Below are 19,833 nucleotides of genomic sequence, written 5' to 3' on the forward strand. Positions count from 1 at the left end.
TCCCATTTAGTCACTATGTCTGTGCGTGTGTCACTCTGTGTGTCTTTGTGTGCATCTGTGTGTGTGTGTGTGTGTGTGTGAGACAGTTTGTCACTCTGTGTGTGTGAGACAGTTTGTCACTCTGTGTGTGTGAGACAGTTTGTCTCTGTGTGTGTGTGACAGTTTGTCACTCTGTGTGTGTGAGACAGTTTGTCACTCTGTGTGTGTGTGTGAGACAGTTTGTCTCTCTGTGTGTGTGTGACAGTTTGTCACTCTGTGTGTGTGAGACAGTTTGTCTCTGTGTGTGTGAGACAGTTTGTCTCTCTGTGTGTGTGTGACAGTTTGTCTCTCTGTGTGTGTGTGACAGTTTGTCACTCTGTGTGTGTGAGACAGTTTGTCACTCTGTGTGTGTGAGACAGTTTGTCTCTCTGTGTGTGTGTGACAGTTTGTCACTCTGTGTGTGTGAGACAGTTTGTCTCTCTGTGTGTGTGAGACAGTTTGTCTCTCTGTGTGTGTGAGACAGTTTGTCACTCTGTGTGTGTGTGTGACAGTTTGTCTCTCTGTGTGTGTGTGACAGTTTGTCACTCTGTGTGTGTGAGACAGTTTGTCTCTCTGTGTGTGTGTGACAGTTTGTCACTGTGTGTTTGAGACAGTTTGTCTCTCTGTGTGTGTGACAGTTTGTCTCTCTGTGTGTGTGTGACAGTTTGTCACTGTGTGTGTGAGACAGTTTGTCTCTGTGTGTGTGTGTGACAGTTTGTCACTGTGTGTGTGAGACAGTTTGTCTCTCTGTGTGTGTGTGACAGTTTGTCTCTCTGTGTGTGTGTGACAGTTTGTCACTCTGTGTGTGTGAGACAGTTTGTCTCTCTGTGTGTGTGTGACAGTTTGTCACTCTGTGTGTGTGTGTGTGACAGTTTGTCACTGTGTGTGTGAGACAGTTTGTCTCTCTGTGTGTGACAGTTTGTCACTCTGTGTGTGTGAGACAGTTTGTCTCTCTGTGTGTGTGTGACAGTTTGTCACTCTGTGTGTGTGTGTGTGACAGTTTGTCACTGTGTGTGTGAGACAGTTTGTCTGTGTGTGTGTGTGTGACAGTTTGTCACTGTGTGTGAGACAGTTTGTCACTCTGTGTGGGTGTGACAGTTTGTCACTCTGTGTGGGTGTGACAGTTTGTCACTCTGTGTGTGTGTGATACAGTTTGTCACTGTGTGTGTGAGAGACAGTTTGTCACTGTGTGTGTGAGACAGTTTGTCACTGTGTGTGTGACAGTTTGTCACTCTGTGTATGTGTGTGACAGTTTGTCACTGTGCGTGTGTGAGAGTTTGTCACTGTGTGTGTGACAGTTTGTCACTCTGTGTGTGTGAGACAGTTTGTCACTCTGTGTGTGTGTGATACAGTTTGTCACTCTGTGTGTGAGAGACAGTTTGTCACTGTGTGTGTGACAGTTTGTCACTGTGTGTGTGTGAGACAGTTTGTCACTGTGTGTGTGTGACAGTTTGTCACTCTATGTGTGAGACAGTTTATCACTGTGTGTGTGACAGTTTGTCACTCTGTGTGGGTGTGACAGTTTGTCACTCTGTGTGGGTGTGACAGTTTGTCACTCTGTGTGTGTGTGTGACAGTTTGTCACTCTGTGTGTGTGTGACAGTTTGTCACTCTGTGTGTGAGACAGTTTATCACTGTGTGTGTGACAGTTTGTCACTCTGTGTGTGTGAGACAGTTTGTCACACTGTGTGTGTGTGACAGTTTGTCACTGTGTGTGTGTGTGTGTGACAGTTTGTCACTCTGTGTGTGTGACAGTTTGTAACTCTGTGTGTGTGAGACAGTTTGTCACTCTGTGTGTGGGTGTGACAGTTTGTCACTCTGTGTGTGTGTGACAGTTTGTCACTCTGTGTGTGTGTGAGACAGTTTGTCACTCTGTGTGTGTGTGACAGTTTGTCACTGTGTGTATGTGTTAGAGAGAGACAGTTTTGTCACTGTGTGTGTGTGTGTGTGAGAGAGAGACAGTTTTGTCACTCTGTGTGTGTGTGTGTGAGAGACAGAGAGACAGTTTTGTCATCGTGTGTGTAAGTCTGTGTGTGTGTGTGAGAAACAGTTTTGTCACCGTGTGCGTGTGTGTGTGTAAGTCTGTGTGTGTGTGTGTGTGTGAGAGAGAGAGAGACAGTTTTGTCACTGTGGGTGTAAGTCTGTGTGTGTGTATGTGAGAGGGACAGTTTTGTCACTCTTTGTGAGTGTGTGTGTGAGTGCGAGAGAGACAGTTTTGTCACCGTGTGTGTCAGTCTGTGTGTGTCTGTGTGTGTGTGTGTGTGTGTGTGTGTGAGACAGGTTTGTCACCTTGTGTGTAAGTCTGTGTGTGTGTGTGTGTGTGTGTGTGTGTGAGTGAGAGACAGTTTTGTCACTGTGTGTGTGTGTGTGTGTATGTGTGAGAGAGAGAGATACAGTTTTGTCACTGTGTGTGTGTGTGTGTGAGAGAGAGACAGTTTTGTCACTCTGTGTGTGTTTGTGTGTGTGAGAGAGACAGTTTTGTCACTGTGTGTGTGTGTGAGAGAGAGAGAGACAGTTTTATTACCGTGTTTGACAAGTTTGACACCCAGTTGTACCAAGAGATAGTGGCTCATCTGTCGTGATCACAGAGGTGGGTTTGAATAGGATCCTCTCAGAGTGAACGGGAGAGGATCTGGTGAAGTTTCGGGAGTGAATTCCAGGCGATGTCATGCCAATGGAAGCGCAGCCATTCCGATTGGGAATGCGTGCGAGGACAGAACTGGAGGAGCACAGACAGCTCCAAACCTCTGAGCCTACAGGAGACTGCAGAACGAGCAAGGGCTGGGGGAGCCTGTGGAGGGATTTAACAATGAGGGCAAGAATTTGAAAACCAAGGGTGACGCAGTGACCCCGGAGTCAGTGCTCTGAGGACAAGCAGGATTTTGGATGACCCCACATTGAGGAGATATCAAAGACCATACAGTTGTAGAGTCAAATAACAGGGGAACTGACTCTTTGGTCCAACTTATCGATGCCGACCAGATATCCTAAACAAACCTAGTCCCATTTGCCAGCACTTGGCCCATATCCCTCCAAACCCTTCCTATTCATATACCCATCCAGATGCCTTTTAAATGTTGCAATTGTACCAGCCTCCACCACATCCTCTGGCAACTCATTCTATACACGCACCACCCTCTGTGTGAAAAAGTTACCCCTTAGGTCCCTTTTAAATCTTTCCCCTCTCACTTTACACCCATGCCGTCTAGTTTTGGACTCCCCCACCCTGGAGCCTTGGACACCTCCCCCCCCCCCCCCCCCCCGCCCCCCAGTCAGAAATGGGTTGGAATAGCCGAGACTAGAAGTCATTGAAGCTACAGATGAGGGTTTCCGCAGCCGACGAGCTGCCCTCACTGGGGTCTAAAGGCGCATTTTCAAGGCGAAGTGTCGGAAACAGGAAACGACAACGGGGCAGACCCGCGGTAAGGGAGGAAATGTTCGTGAATGAGCTGGGTTTGGACGAAGTTTGCCTGGGACGAGAAAAGAAGGAAAAGGTGGGTGTAGAGGAGGTGGGAAGGGTAATCCCAGGATCTTCTCCCCCCCGACTGTGTGGTGTGGAGTTGGGTGGGGGGTGTGCGCACAGATTATTGTTGAGTTTGACACAGTCTCCAGATGCTTGTAATATGCCCAATCGAAAGATGCTGTTCCTCAAACTTACATTGGTACGTTGTAAAGCACAGCAACAGGCCCTTCGGCCCACCATGCCTGTGCTGACCATGATGTCATTCTAAACTAACCCCATCTACCTGCATGTGCTCCCTATCCCTCGATACCCATCCTGTTCATGTATCTGCCCAAGTGCCTCAACCACCTCCTTCTGGCATCGCGTTCCAGGCACCGAGCACCCTGTGTGAAAGAAAGTCTTGCCTCGTACGTCTCCTTTAAACTTTCCCCCTCTCACCTTAAACCTACGCCCCCTAGTATTTGACATGCCCACCCGGGGGAAAAAAGACTCTGATTACCTGCCCTAACCATGCCACTTGGTTTTATATTCTTGTATCAGGCCATTCTCCGAGCTCTTGTGAAAACAGTCCAAGTTTGTCCAATATCTCCTTCTAGCTAAAAACAGTCTGATCCAGGCAACTCTGATAAACCCCTTCTGCATCCTCTCCAAAACCTCCACATCCTTCCTGCTCTTTGAAACATTAAGGAAATGGAAAATCCTCTACACTGTCCCCATCGAATATCCCCAGGACAGGGACAGCATTGGGTTAGATACAGAGTCAAGCTTCCTCTACACTGTTCCCATTGAATATCCCCAGGACAGGGACAGCATTGGGGTTAGATACAGAGTCAAGCTTCCTCTACACTGTTCCCATTGAATATCCCCAAGGCAGGGGCAGCACGGGGTTAGATGCAGAGTAAAGCTCCCTCTACACCGTCCCCATCAAACACTCCCAGGACAGGGACAGCACGGGGTTAAATACAGAGTAAAGCTCCCTCTACACTGTCCCTATCAAACACTCCCAGGACAGGGACAGCACGGGGTTAGATACAGAGTATAGCTCCCTCTACACTGTCCCCCATCAAATACTCCCAGGGCAGGGACAGCACGGGGTTAGATACAGAGTATAGCTCCCTCTACACTGTCCCCCATCAAATACTCCCAGGGCAGGGACAGCACGGGGTTAGATACAGAGTAAAGCTTCCTCTAACACTGTCCCCCATCAAACACTCCCAGGACAGGGACAGCACGGGGTTAGATACAGAGTAAAGCTCCCTCTACACTGTCCCCCATCAAACACTCCCAGGACAGGGACAGCACGAGGTTAGATACAGAGTAAAGCTACCTCTACACTGTCCCCCATCAAACACTCCCAGGATAGGGACAGCACGGGGTTAGATACAGAGTAAAGCTGCCTCTACACCGTCCCCATCAAACACTCCCAGAACAGGGAATAACATGGGGTTAGATACAGAGTAAAGCTCCCTCTACACCTCCCCATCAAACACTCCCAGAACAGGGAATAACATGGGGTTAGATACAGAGGAACACCCCCTCCCCCCCATCTTCCTTCTCTCTGAACATTAAAGTCATGTTCCTTCGACACAGTCTCCATCAAACATTCCCGGGACAAGGGCAGCAGAGTAAGAGTTCTTCCTGACTCTAGTGTGGTGGCCCGAACTGTGCACATAACTCCAGCTGTGACCTAACTGAAGTCTTGTCGTTAGGTTCACTCACATTGAGCTTCGGGGGAGTGTCGGAGGGCGAGGGTGGAGTGGGCCTGGGAATTGAAATGACCGGGTGTCATGTTTACCGTCTGAGCGGAGGGGTCCCTCAGCGCTCCCACCCCAGACTGCACTTGACCTTCCTGGTGTCGAGAGGGCTACATTGTGAGAGGGAGTACAATAGACCAGATTGTAGTGAGCATGTGTAAATCACTGTCGATTTGACCGTTTTATTTCAGCCTCTTGCCTGAGCCCAGCTTTAGCAGCAGAGTGACACTGGAGCTGAAGGCAGGGGGCTGTTTGTCTTCACCCACGTGAAAGTATCTTGCTGGGCTTTTGTCACGGCTTCCCAAGCCTACAACCAGCCTTTGATAAGTCGAGCAGATTTACGGTCAGTCTGTAAGTGGAAGAGAAATGAAACAGTCAGAGACCTTGACAGCCAAGTATCATGGCGTCAGGAAGCGGCTGCCATTTTTCCTGAAGGTGTCCTTCAAATCTTCCAAAAAGCCACCCTGGTCCCCGGTCCTCAGGAAGAGGCACTGAAGGATAAACAATGTTGACCCGGTCTTTGTAGTCCCAGCCCAGAGTTAACCCAAAATGATCTAATTCATCCCCTCCTTCTGCCGCGCCGTGGCTCCAAGTGTTGTGGAGTTTTGTACTTTGTCGAGTTAAAAAAAAAACCTGTCTAATTGGATGGGCCTCAGAGCTTTCAGTCTCCCTGGCAAACAGCTTATTATTTCAGGCAGAAAGCGTTCAACAGGAACTGTGCAATTAATCTTCAAGAGAGAAATTGTACTCCTGCCTAAACTCCGCAAAAGTACGATTTGCCTAATGAAATCTCATTAGACTGGAAGGTGTGAGAACAAGGCTCTTTGGGACTCCCGAGTGAATGCGGAAACATTCATCTTGTCTTGGCTTTGTTGATGAATTTATTTATTTGCTGGTTTGAGCGCTGAAACATTGGGTTGAGAGGTCGCGACCCTGAGTTACAAGGCCTGCCTTGACCCCACGTGCAGTTCCTTCAGTGGGAACTGTGCAGAGTGAGGTGAGCAGTGCTCACCGTCCCTCAGGGAGCATCAAGGGATCTGCAGGCAGACCTGAAACTTGGAAAGGTGTCGCCTGATAATCGCGCCAACCTTCGCACAAATGCTGCGCAGTACTGTTTGGCTCCCTACTTAAAGACATCCAAAACCCCTTGTGCTCATATCGTAATTATAGATTAAATTCGCCGCAGGAATTTGCGGCTCGCTATAGCAACCCTTTTGTACAAGTGCACAAAGCTTTCCATTGCTTCCAACCTCTCTGGCATTGAAAATGATCTTTTGCATGCCCCCCTCCCCCCCAGTCCTACACACTGTACTTATTGTGGAAGGTTCAATCACATGCAAATTCAAACTCAAAATGTTTCATCTCCAACATGTCTCAGACGCCAATGTTTCTTCCCCCCCCCCCCCCCCCCACCAAATCTCCGCTTTCTCCGATTATAATGAACTGGATATTCAAACTGATTGCTTCCTGATTGTTCACAAATGATCCTTCAATCCTATTCTGTTTGGCAGATTCACCTCCTCGCTGCTCAGTTCAGGTGAGTTGCAGCCGGACGTTGTCTTTGCTCGAAGGCCAAGTGCTTATGCTGTGGGAAGCAGGCAACTTTGGCTGGCCACTGTCCAATCACACCCCGCTCCCACCTCTCCTCTCCTCTCAGTCCCTTCACCCCCCCCCCCTGCCTTTGAACAGGCCTTGGCTAGTGTTGTAGAACAGAGGGACCTAGGGCTTCAGAGATATAATTCTTTGAAGTTTGCGTCGCAGTTAGGTTGGCACGTTGGCTCAGTAGTTAGCACTGCTGCCTCGCAGCACCAGGGTCCCAGGTTCGATTGCAGCCTCGGGCGACTGTCTGTGTGGAGTTTGCACATTCTCCCCCGTGTCTGCGTGGGTTTCCTCCCACAGTCCAAAGACCTGCAGGTCAGGTGAATTGGCCATGCTAAATTGCCCGTAGTGTTAGAGGAAAATGGGACTGGGGCGGGTGACTCTTCGGAAGGTCGGTGTGGACTTGCTGGGCCGAAGGGCCTGTTTCCATACTGTAGGGAATCAAATCTAATATACACGGAATGGTTAAGAAGGCATTCCTCATTGCTCAGACCTCTGAGTATAGGGGTTGGGATGTCACGTTGAAGTTGTACAGGACATTGGTGAGGGCTCTTCTGGAGCACCGTGCCCAGTTCTGGTCTCCCTGTTACAGCAAGGATATTATTAAGCTGGACAGGGTTCAGAAGAGATTTACCAGGATGTTGCCGGGAATGGAGGGTTTGAGTTATAAAGGAGGCTGGGTAGGCTGGGACCTTTATCACTGGTCCCAACCAAAAGAAAAATAATGTTTATCCTCTTCAGTAAAAATGTTAAAAAGAAAATAAAAATGAAAGAAATAAGGCAAATACAAAATTGTTGATGGCATTTTAATGGGTTTTATTTTATTTTAATAATTTGTATATTAATATGTTTTATTTTAATAATTTTAATAATAGCAGTTTAATAACTACTACTGAATAGCTATAAAACAGTTCTGCGCCGAAATGGGTCGCGCCAAAGTATCTGCGCCGAATGGTCCCACTCCGAGGAAGTGCACTGCAGAATGTCACCACCCTCAGAGTAAAAACGTTTTTCTTTACATCTCCCCTAAACCTCCTGTTCCTCATCTTGAAGCTGTGTCTCCTAGTGACTGACCCTTCAACTATGGGGAACAGCTGCTCCTTATCCAATCTGTCCGATTGTGTACATGTCAAATCTAATTACCCCTCAGTCTTCTCTGCTCCAATAAAAACAACCCAAGCCTATTCAACCTTTCCTCATAAGTTAAATTTTCCATCCAAGGCAGCATTATGGCGCATCTCCTCTGCACCTCCTCCAGAGCAATCACATTCTTCCTGTAATGTGGCGAATAGAACTACACACAGTACTCTAGCTCTGGGCTCTCCAAGGTTTGATACAAGTTGAAGGGCTTATGCCCGAAGGGTCGATTCTCCAGCTCCTCGGATGCTGCCTGACCTGCTGTGCTTTTCCAGCACCACACTCTCTCTCTCTCTCTCTCTGAGGGCGCTGTGTGGGTGTGAGTTGGTGTTGACAGGGCGTACCTTCTTTGAGCTCTCACGACTTCAATACCACCGCCCCCCCCCCCCACCCGCAGCTTATTGTAACGAGTCAGTTACCCCTCGAAGCGGGTTCCCTGCTACCGTCGACAGTGACCCGGCAGCCAGTTCGGACACAGCAAGATCCCACAACCAGGCAATGTGATTCGGCCTCAAGATGCGTTTCTTCGAGGGATCCGTGTTGGGCAGGGAATGCCCTCACCTCAGCTGTGGCCCCCGTGGAAGCTCTGACAATTGCTCGAGAAGACAGGCAGGAGAGCCCAAGCCCTCAGCCGCAATATTGTACTCGGACAGCGTTAGTAAAAGCCAACTGTCTTAAGGTGCCTCACAGTGAAAGCTCGAGACAAGGACGGCGATATTAGGTCAGAGGGTTCACCAAAGAGGCAGCTTTTAAGGAGCGTTTGAAAAGGGGGAGAGCAAGATAAAAAGGAGGAGAGATTTGGGGTGTGGGGAGGTTAAGGCCTGGGTCATCTGATGGCACATAGAGTCCTCACAGCCTGGAAGTAGGCCATTTGGCCCATCGAGTCCACACCGACCCTCTGAAGAACATCTCACCCAGACCCACCCTATAACCTTGCCGTTTCCCATGGCTAACCCACCTAGCCTGCCCATCCCTGGACACCGTGGGGGCAACTTAGCATGGCCAATCCACCTGACCTGCACATCTTTGGACTGTGGGAGGAAACCGGAGCTCCCGAAGGAACCCCACACCGGCAGAGGGAGAACTCCATGCAGACAGTCGCCCGAGGCTGGAATCGAACCTGGGTCCCTGGCGTTGTGAGGCAGCAGTGCTAACCACTGAGCCACCGTGATGATAGAACAATTGAGGCCACAATTGTTCGATAGGTCATAATTGGAGGAATACGGATATCTCGGAGAGTTGGACCTGAGGAAGAGATCGGGATGGACAAGGTCACCGAGGCATCGGAAAACAAAGATGAGCGTCTTAACCATCAAGGCGGCTGGGAACGAACGTAGGTTGGGGGGGGCATAGGACTCAAATGGGGCAGCAGAGCTTTGGACCAAGGGGAGACCCAGTCAGGACTGGGCTCAAATAGTGATGCCTGAAGGTAACAGCAGTCGGGCCTAGCAGACAAGCCAAGTCAGAATGGGAACCAGGGGGATCTCACAAGAGGGGCTCAGCCCTTGGAGTGGGACTTTGAGTCTCCAATATTCAACATCAGACAGACATTCTTTCCAGTGCTGCAGATTAATGTGAAAGATATTGTTGCCGTATTGTGTTTTAATTGCTTCCTGGGATGGGAATGAAGGAGACTGGGCCCAGCCTTTATTGCCCATTCCTAGTTGCCCTCGAGAAGGCAGCTGAGCTGCCCCTAGGGAGGGAATTGTAGGATTGTGACCCAGCAGTAGTGAAGGAACGGTGATATATTTCCAAGTCAGGATGGAGAGTGGCTTGGAGGGGAACTTACAAGGGGTGGCGTTCCTGTGTACCTGCTGCCCCTCGTCCTTCTAGATGGTAGAGGTCCCAGGTTTTGATTTTGAAAAACTATTACGTTTCTCTCTGCTGTCCTGAACGACACTTTGTCCCTCAACTAATGCCATCAGATGCCGATAACCTGATGATTTTCTTTCACTGACATTCTGTACGACTTTGGCATTTGCAAATTGAAGGTTGCAATTTCCTTGTAACCATGGGGGTAACTCCACGGTGTGGAGCGTGCTCGGGAACTTGGCGAAGTTGGAGAAAGTGCGGCCTGCAGATGCTGGAGACCAGAGTCGCGAGTGTGGTGCTGGAAACGCACAGCAGGTCAGGCCGCATGCGAGGAGCAGGAGAATCAACATTTCAAGCGTAAACGCTTCATCAGGAATGAGGGGGGCTCCAAGGGGGCTGAGAGATAAATGGGAGGCGGGTGGGGCTGGGGGTGGTGGGGACAGGGGGAGGTAACTGGGAATGCGTCGATTCTCCTTCTCCTCAGAAGCTGCCTGACTGGCTGTGCTTTTCCAGCACCGTACTCTTCAGCTTCTAAAGTTGCTTGAGCAATGCAATCTCTGCGTAGTACTGCTGTTGAGGATCCTGCAGTCTGATGCTGTCTTGTGACTGTGGGAGACCTCCCGGCCAAGATCACACCCTGTCTCAGTTGAAAGACAAACTGCCTGTGCTCACACAATTTCCGCCCGAGGAGATGTTTAGGATGTTCAGTTTTTATTTAAAAAAAGGAAGTTTTTGTTTTGAAAGCGACCAATGGGGTGGGGGAGTCCAGAACTAGAGGGCATTGGTTTAGGATGAGAGGGGAAAGATATAAAAGAGACCGAAGGGGTAACTTTTTCACACAGAGGGTGGTATGTGTATGGAATGAGCTGCCAGAGGATGTGATGGAGGGTGGTACAATTGCAATATTTAAGAGACATTTGGATGGGTATATGAATAGGAAGGGTTTGGAGGGATATGGGCCGGCTGCTGGCAAGTGGGACTAGATTGGGTTGGGATATCTAGTCAGCATGGACGGGTTGGACCGAAGGGTCTGTTTCCGTGCTGTACATCTCTATGACTCTATGACTCTAAAGGTCTGGCAAAAGGTCCATTGTCAAGACTGTTCCCGATGGGTGGAAGGTAGAGGTGGAGGGCGGATGTGCTGTCCTAGCAGCGATGATTCCCACCGTCGCGGCTTCCTGTGGCTGGTTGCTGCAGGGCGGTTGTAGAATCACGAGGGATGTAGCGCCGATGAAATACGTTTCCAAGTGCCCTCGCCGTCGTGAAGGAGGGAGTGAGGCAGACGCTGTGCACACAGGGGTAGCTCCTGACAAGCAGCAATGTAATACAGGCCGAATGATCTTCACTAGTGACAGAGCCTGAGGAGGCTGCAGTGGTGTAGTCATTCCAAACCCCAGGATAAATTTCTGGGGGGGGGGGGGGGGGGGGCGGAAACATCATGAAACGGTCATTCTGTTTAAAAATTTGCATTGAAAAGAAGCCAGCTCACTGTGGAAAAACCCCTCTGGTTCACTAATGTCTTTTTTTGGGCTGTCCTTACCTGGTTTGGCCTACACGTAACTCCAGGCTCACAGCCACACGGTCGACTCTTAACTGCCCTAGCCAGTGGCGCTCACCTCCCGTGAATAAATAAACAGGTATCAGGCACGGTGCCGCCCTGTAGATTTTCAAATTTGGGTCCTTTCAGGTTTCCCCTGACAGAGCCCTGGGGTTGGAAGATGGCACCGCTGATGTTGCGGCACTCCCTTGGTGGGACACCTGCCCAGTGCAGTGTTCAAACTCACACCTTTCTGCTAAGGAGCTGGCTTGGGGGGGGGGGGGGGGGGGGCGGTGAGGATGATGTGACTGAGCTGTGGAGGGAGTTAACTGTGAGGCATGTGTACGTGTGTGAGAGAGAGTGTGCATCAGCAGGAAGCCAACTAGGCAGGCAGGTCTTCTTCACCTGAGTGAGGCTTCACTCTAACTTTGCATTAATTTGTCTGCCAGTTTTTCTTGTCTGTCAGGGACTGAGATCTTTCTTACAGGCTGGTGATTGAAGTGCTCTGTCTGCCATTGGGGTTGTGACTGGCGGTGGGGGGACGATGGTGTTTTGTCTAAGGCTCTGCTCTCTCTCTCTCTCTCTCCCCTGGAGCTCTGTTGGTTCCGGGCATCAGCCCGCAGTTGGAGGCAAGGCTGAAATCTGAGCTGACAGCCCGATGATAAATGGGAGCCATTTTCCTCCTGCGTGCTAATTCATTCACACTTCATTGGGCACTCCTCCAGATTCCCTGAATGCCGCGGCCCCATTACAGCAGTTAGGAGCAGGGAAAGGCACCGGCCCAACAGGAATCCTGTGAGAGAATTCCTTCCGTCCACTCTGCGTCAAGAGTCATGGAGTCCTACAGCGCGGAAACAGACCCTTCGGCCCAACTCATCCCTGCCGACCAGATTTCCTAAACTCAACTAGTCCCACCTGCCAGCACTTGGCCCATATCCCTCCAAATCCTTCCTATTCATATACCCATCCAGATGCCTCTTAAATGTTGCAATTGTACCAGCCACTTCCTCTGGTAGCTCATTCCATACACGTACCACCCTCTACATGAAAACGTTGCCCCTTAGGTCCCTTTTAAGTCTTTCCCCCCTCACCCTAACTATGGTTAGTTTTGGACTCCCCCACCCCACCTTGTCTATTTACCCTACCCCTGCCCCTCATGGGTGGCAGAGTGGTTAATGCTGCTCCCTCACAGCGCCAGGGGCCCGGGTTCGATTCCCACCCTCGGGTGACAGTCTGTGTGGAGTTTGCACATTCCCCCCCCCCCCCCCCCCCCCCCCCATGTCTTGTGTGGGTTTTACTCTGCGTGTTGCAGTTCCCTCCCACAATCCAGAGATGTGCGGGTCAGGTGGACGGGCCCTGGGAAATGCAAGGTTAAATGACGGGGCAGGGTGCTTTTTGGAGGGTTATCTCCTGGTCATGCCATGAGATCTTCCCTGGGTCAAAACAGGGCAAGGCCTTTAATCAATATCCCTCAAACAACAGCACCCCCCCCCTTCCAAAAATAAAAAAAAAGTGCTCTTTTATCAGGTCGTGACCTCTGTGGTGGTAGTGGCAACTTGCTCTGCGTGAATAAGCGTATCCTTCCTCTTCTTAAGAAACAGGAATGGGAGTAGGTTCCTCCAGCCTGCTCTGCCATTTAATAAGATAGCAGCTGATCTGATTTTGGCATCAAATCCACATTCTGGCGTGTCTCGCTGGTGATTTGTAACAGCACCGCCAGTCCCCTCCCCCCCACAATCCCCTTGCTTTACCAAGAATCAATCCGTCTCTGCTTTCACATGTCCAAACTGACCTTCCGAAGAGTAACCCACCCAGACCCATCCTCCTACATTTACCCCTGACTAATGCAACTAACCTACACATCCCTGAAACACTATGGGCAATTTAGCACGGCCAATTCATCTCACCTGCACCTGGGATGGGCAATAAACACTGGACTAGCCAGTGACACCCATCTCCTGGTGAACGAATAAAAAAAGAGTTGGGCACGAGCCTGGCCTGCTTATCCTGCCATGGAGTACTGCGTGAGGTCTCTAGAACTCTCTTTGTAGCTCAGTGGTTAGCACTGCTGCCTCACAGCGCCAGGGGCCCGGGTTCAATTCCAGTCTCGGGTGACTGACTGTGTGGAGTTTGCATGTTCTCCCCGTGTCTGTGTGGGTTTCCTCTCACAGTCCACAGCTGTGCAGGTCAGGGTGGATCGGCCACGCTAAATTGCCCGCAGTGTTCAGAGATGTGTAGGTGAGGTGCATTAGTCAGGGGGTAATGGGTCTGGATGGGAGACTGTTCGGAGGGTCGGTGTGGACTTGTTGGGCTGAACGGCCTGTTTCCACACTGTAGGAGTCCTATGAATTGCAGCTGTCTGCGTTCAGCCAGTTTAATGTTGTGAGGACAGGGGACACCAGGCCTAGCTACAGTCCCTGCTGGCTGTTTTCCCCCCTGTTGTACAGGGCCAGGGCTCCTTTTATATCAGCCTCCCTCACTATCACAGACCCTTCGGCCCACACTCTGTCTGCTGGGGCCACTGGTTTTTTTTTCTGTCATCTGGCGGTTGCAGGGTATGTAGCAAAGACTGGTTGCACTGACTCCAGCCCCCCCGCCCCCCCCTCCCCCCCCCCCACTCCCCCCCCCCCCCCCCCCCCCCCACTACCCATTGGTTGGTCACGCTTCCTCCACTGATAGGCCACTCTGCCCATTTACACTGACAGCCCCTGAGTTTTCTGTCACTCAGACCATGTCATCTATATGCTCCTGATTACGCACATGAAAACGCCCATTCACCCACCATTGGGTCAGATACAGAGTCAAACTCCCTCTGCTCTTTTAAACTGAAAATAAAACGTTTTCTACACTGTCCCCATCAAACACTCCTCGGAGAAGGACAGCACGGGGTTAGATACAGATTAAAGCTTCCTCTACTCTGTCCCCATCAAACTCTCCCAGGACAGGGACGGCACGGGGTTAGATACAGAGTAAAGCTCCCTCTACATTGTCCCCATCATACACTCCTAGAAGGACAGCACGGGGTTAGTTAGATACAGAGTAAAGCTCCCTCTACTCTGTCCCCATCAAACTCTCCCAGGACAGGGACAGCACGGGGTTAGATACAGAGTAAAGCTCCCTCTTCACTGCCCCCATCAAACACTCCCAGGACAGGGACAGCACGGGGTTAGATACAGAGTAAAGCTCCCTCTACACTGCCCCCATCAAACACTCCCAGGACAGGGACAGCACGGGGTTAGATACAGAGTAAAGCTCCCTCTACACTGCCCCCATCAAACACTCCCAGGACAGGGACAGCACGGGGTTAGATACAGAGTACCCTCTACACTAATATGCGTAGTTCGGTTGACAACTTTATTTGGCGTTTTGTTAAGTGATTTGTGTAAGGAGAGAGAGAGAGAAAATGAGTGTGTGTGAGAGAGAAGGGCTGGTATAACAGGCGATGAAAGTGGGTGTCCCAGCTCTCACTGTTGGTGATGTAGGGGAGGTGCCCCGGGTGAGTGAGTGGGCAGTGTCAGTGCACATGCAGGGGTAGTGGGGTTGGTGATTGGGGTTGGCGAGGGTGAGCGAGGGAAGGTGATGGAGGTGGCAGTGAGAACAGTAGCGCGTGAGCCTTGGTGGGAGCTGGGTGCAGCAGAAGGGATAGAGTCGGGGGGTGAGGTATCAGAGAGAGAAGGTGGTGGCATTACCCTGGCGGAGTGGGGAACAGGCACTGACCACCTTCCTCCAACGATGGCATTCCCTGGACCACTGGGGCTGCACTGACCTGGGTGGCAACCCCGGTGCAGGCTGGCACAGCCTGGTGCTGTGGCCTTATCTCCCAGCTCTGGGGTGGGGTGTGTCTGCTCCCTCCAACCACCCTCTCACCTGGCAGCAGTTCCAGATACCCCGCCTGCAAAGTGGGCATCGGGTTTGCCCTCGTCAGGGGGGCAACTGTGCAGAGCATCTCTGGACGGACTGGGCTTGTTTGGGGTGAGGGAGGGCGGGACATAGTGTCTTTTCCAAGATGGCGCCATTGACAGGGGTGCCAGTCAATTCCGGAATGTTCCAGCAGTGGCGATTTGTTGCGGGTGCATTGAGTCGTGGAACAGGGGCTAGAATGGGAGGTGGGGGTTGGTGGGGGTAAGAGAGGGCCGAGAGGTGGGGGAGGAAGTCAATGAGCTGGGGTCACATGGCAAAAATAAAACTCAACGTAACTTGGATTTAGCCTGAAGTTACTGCGTTAGATTTGTGTTGACTGTCAGTGAATAGCCGTTCTTTGTCCCCTGTGTATTAATTAATGAAAATGCTTGAATCTTGTCCAATTGCCCCTTCAATTTTCCCCCCGGGAGATTTTCCGCGTGCACTGGGGCCATGGATCCTGGATTCTCCAGGACGTTCCCTCTGAGGTTGCACTGAGGGAGGTGAGAGAGAGCCGGCTGGAATGCGATTCAGGCAGACTGCTCTCTGTAGCTGACGGGCCTCGGGCCCAGAGGGTGGGTGCGGAGGCTGGGGAGTGGGAGCAGGGATGGAAGGCTGTACAGGGAAGGGTGGTTGGGGCGGTCTGCACCAACAGGAGGGGTCTTCAGCTAGACCCAGGGTCTGATGGTGTCAGGGATCCCAGTTTCCTGCAGCATTCTCTGGACTCCGGTTCACAGGGACAGCCGCCCGCCTGAGGTGCAGGAAGCTGTGGGACTGTACACCAACTACAGGCTGCACCTACAGTGGGACTGTACCCCACCTACAGGCATCATGTACCCTGGGACTGTACCCCATCTAAAGGCAGCGCATACCCTGTGAGTGTACCCCAACTACAGGCTGCACCTACAGTGGCACTGTAGCCCAATTACAGATGCACATACCCTGGGGCTGCACCCAAATACAGGCAGAGCCTACCCTGGGGCTGTACCCCAACTATCAGTGCCCACAGTGGGGACTGTACCCCGATTATGGGCAGTGCCTACCCTGGGACTACCCTGACTTGGGCAGAGCCTACAATGGGGACTGTACCCAGAATATGGGCAGTGCCTACCGTGAGACTGTACCCAGACTATGGGCAGTGCCTACAGTGAGACTGTACCCCGACTATGGGCAGTGCCCACAGTGGGGACTGCACCCAGACTATGGGCTGTACCTCTCCCTCTCTCTGTCCTTTATATCCTTTCCTCGATATCTCTGTTCTCTGCATCACTCTGACCCTCCCCACTCACACCCTAACACATGCCAAACCACCCTCAGTACCACAGCCTCACCCTCAACTCCGACCACACTGACACCCTGCACCTCTCCAACAGTTCCTCCCTCGACTCGTTCACCATCCCCCACCTCCTCCCAGACCCAGCCCTATCCCCTCCACTGCTCATTACCCCTCCCTCAGCTCCTCCTATTCCAACACACCCTCACTCACTTTCACTTCCTCCTCCCCCCTCTCCTCTCCAGCATCACATTTCCTCTCTCCTCCAATTCAACACCTCTCTTTCTTCCTCTCCTTTTTCTCTCTCCCCTTCCTGCTTTCCTTCTCATCTTCCCTTTTTCCTCTTTCCTCTCTCTTCTGTCTCTCCCCTTCCTTTTCTCCTCCCTCTCCCATTCCCTCTCTCCTCCCTCTCCCCTTCTCTTCCCCCTTCCCTTTCTCCTCCCACTCCCCTTCCTTCTCTCCTCCCTTCCCCCTTCCCTTTCTCCTCCCTCTCCCCTTCCCTCTGTCCTCCCTTCCCCCTTCCCTTTCTCCTCCTTCTCCCCTTCCCTCTCTCCTCCCTTCCCCCTTCCCTTTCTCCTCCCTCTCCTTTTCCCTACTCTCTTTCTCTCCTCTGCCCTTTCCTTTCTCTCCTCTCCCATTCCCCCCTTTCTCTCTCTCCACTCTCTCTCTCTCTCTCTCCTCTACCTCGCCCCTACTTCAATGCAGGTAAACAGTGCTGTTTGGATCCAGGCTCTGGGGCACAATTCTCTCTGTCAGTCACAACATTGCCACCCAACGGGGTCACGTTGGGCTTTGAATCAGGGGTGGAGTGCTCCTGCCCCTTGCCAGAGTCCCGGGGGGGGGGAAGGGTGAGGGAGGTGAAGAGTTGATCGCTGAGGGTCCGGGAGGACAGTAGAACCTGTCGGGGTGTTAATCAACGCAATGAAAACCATTTAGTTTAATTGCCACATATTGTTAAATAGGCTGCTTGGGAATCAGGGCTGGAATAAAGCCAAGCTGGTTTTTTTTTCTCACTCTTGTCAGTTCTGCAAACTCATTGCTCTTTTCATCCTCAGCCTGGATGCTTGCATCGCTGTTGCGAAGGACGGTTTGTTAATGGTTATGACACACAGAGACGGAAGGGGGTTGGGGAGCAGTGTTACTGGGGTACGCCCCCGGCCCTAGCACCCAGGCAACAAAACTGTGGGATTTGGGATATTATCCAGCCACCTACTCTGACCAGGTCCTACTGCCGGCTGAGGTATCAGGACACAGTTTCTATGTGCACAGCTCAGTTAATCTCTTTGTTACTGGGCGGTATGGGTCTCACTGACCCTACCTCACAGTCAATGCTTTTGTTACGGGGAATAACACAAGGAAAGCAATCTTCGACTCCCTCGCGATTTTGCTGCCAGGGTTTGTCCCCCGCCAGTGTGCAGCAGTGCCTTGGCGATCGGGTGAATTCCGTGTGAATGTTGGAGAGTTGGCACCTCCTGTACCCAGCACTCTTCACCAGCAGTGCCAACCAGGCTATAGCGTGTGACCAGCGTCTCCCTCAGCAACTGGTTCATTTAGCCCAAAGACTTTTAATTGTGCTTCTGTCTCATTAATTGCTCCATCATGTGGACAGACACATACAAACATGTAAATGCTCACATATACACACTCTCAAACACACACAGACAGATACACACAGACAGACAGACACACACTCTCAAACACACACACACACATTCTCAAACACACACCGACAGACACACACTCTCAAACACACACACACAGACACACACACACAGACACACACAGACACACTCTCAAACACACACACACAGACACACACACACAGACACACACACACACACACACACACACAGACACAGACACACTCTCAAACACACACACACACACACACACAGACACACACTCTCAAACACACACACACACACACTCTCAAACACACACACACACAGACACACACTCTCAAACACACACACACACACACTCTCAAACACACACACACACACACACACATACACACACACAGGCAGACACACACAGACACACTCTCAAACACACACACACACAGACAGACACACACTCTCAAACACACACAGACAGACACACACACAGACAGACACACACAGGCACACACACAGACAGACACACACTCTCAAACACATACACAGGCAGACACACACTCTCAAACACACACACACACAGGCAGGCAGACACACTGTCAGACACACACACACACTCTCAAACACACACAGAGACACACACACAGTCAGACGCACACTCTCAAACACACACACACACACAGACAGACACACACTCTCAAATACACAGACAGACACACACTCAAACGCACACAGACAGACACACACTGTCAAACACACACACACACAGACACACACAGACAGACACACACTCTCAAACACACACACAGACAGACACACACTCTCAAACACACACACAGGCAGACACACACAGACACACTCTCAAACACACACACACTCTCAAACAAACGCACACACACAGACACACTCTCTCAAACACACACAGACACACACACTCACACACACACACAGACAGACACACACTCTCAAACACACACACACAGACAGACACATACTCTCAAACACACACACATACACAGGCAGAAACACACTCTCAAACACACACACACATAGGCAGGCAGACACACTGTCAAACACACACAGAGACACACACACACTCTCAAACACACACGCAGAGACACACACACAGACAGACGCACACTCTCAAACACGCACAGACACACACACACACTCTTAAACACACAGACAGACAGACAGACACACACTCTCAAACACATACAGACACACACAGGCAGACACACACTCTCAAACACACACATAGACACACAGACAGACACACACTCTCAAACACACACATAGACACACAGACAGACACACACTCTCAAACACACACATAGACACACAGGCAGACACACACTCTCAAACACACATAGACACACAGACAGACACACACTCTCAAACACACACATAGACACACAGACAGACACACACTCTCAAACACACACATAGACACACAGACAGACACACACTCTCAAACACACACATAGACACACAGACAGACACACACTCTCAAACACACATGCACACAGGCAGACACACACTCTCAAACACACACATAGACACACAGACAGACACACACTCTCAAACACACACATAGACACACAGACAGACACACACTCTCAAACACACACATAGACACACAGACAGACACACACTCTCAAACACACACATAGACACACAGACAGACACACACTCTCAAACACACATGCACACAGGCAGACACAC

This window comes from Chiloscyllium punctatum, chromosome 7 (genome assembly GCF_047496795.1).
Source record: "Chiloscyllium punctatum isolate Juve2018m chromosome 7, sChiPun1.3, whole genome shotgun sequence".
Lineage (NCBI taxonomy): Eukaryota > Metazoa > Chordata > Chondrichthyes > Orectolobiformes > Hemiscylliidae > Chiloscyllium > Chiloscyllium punctatum.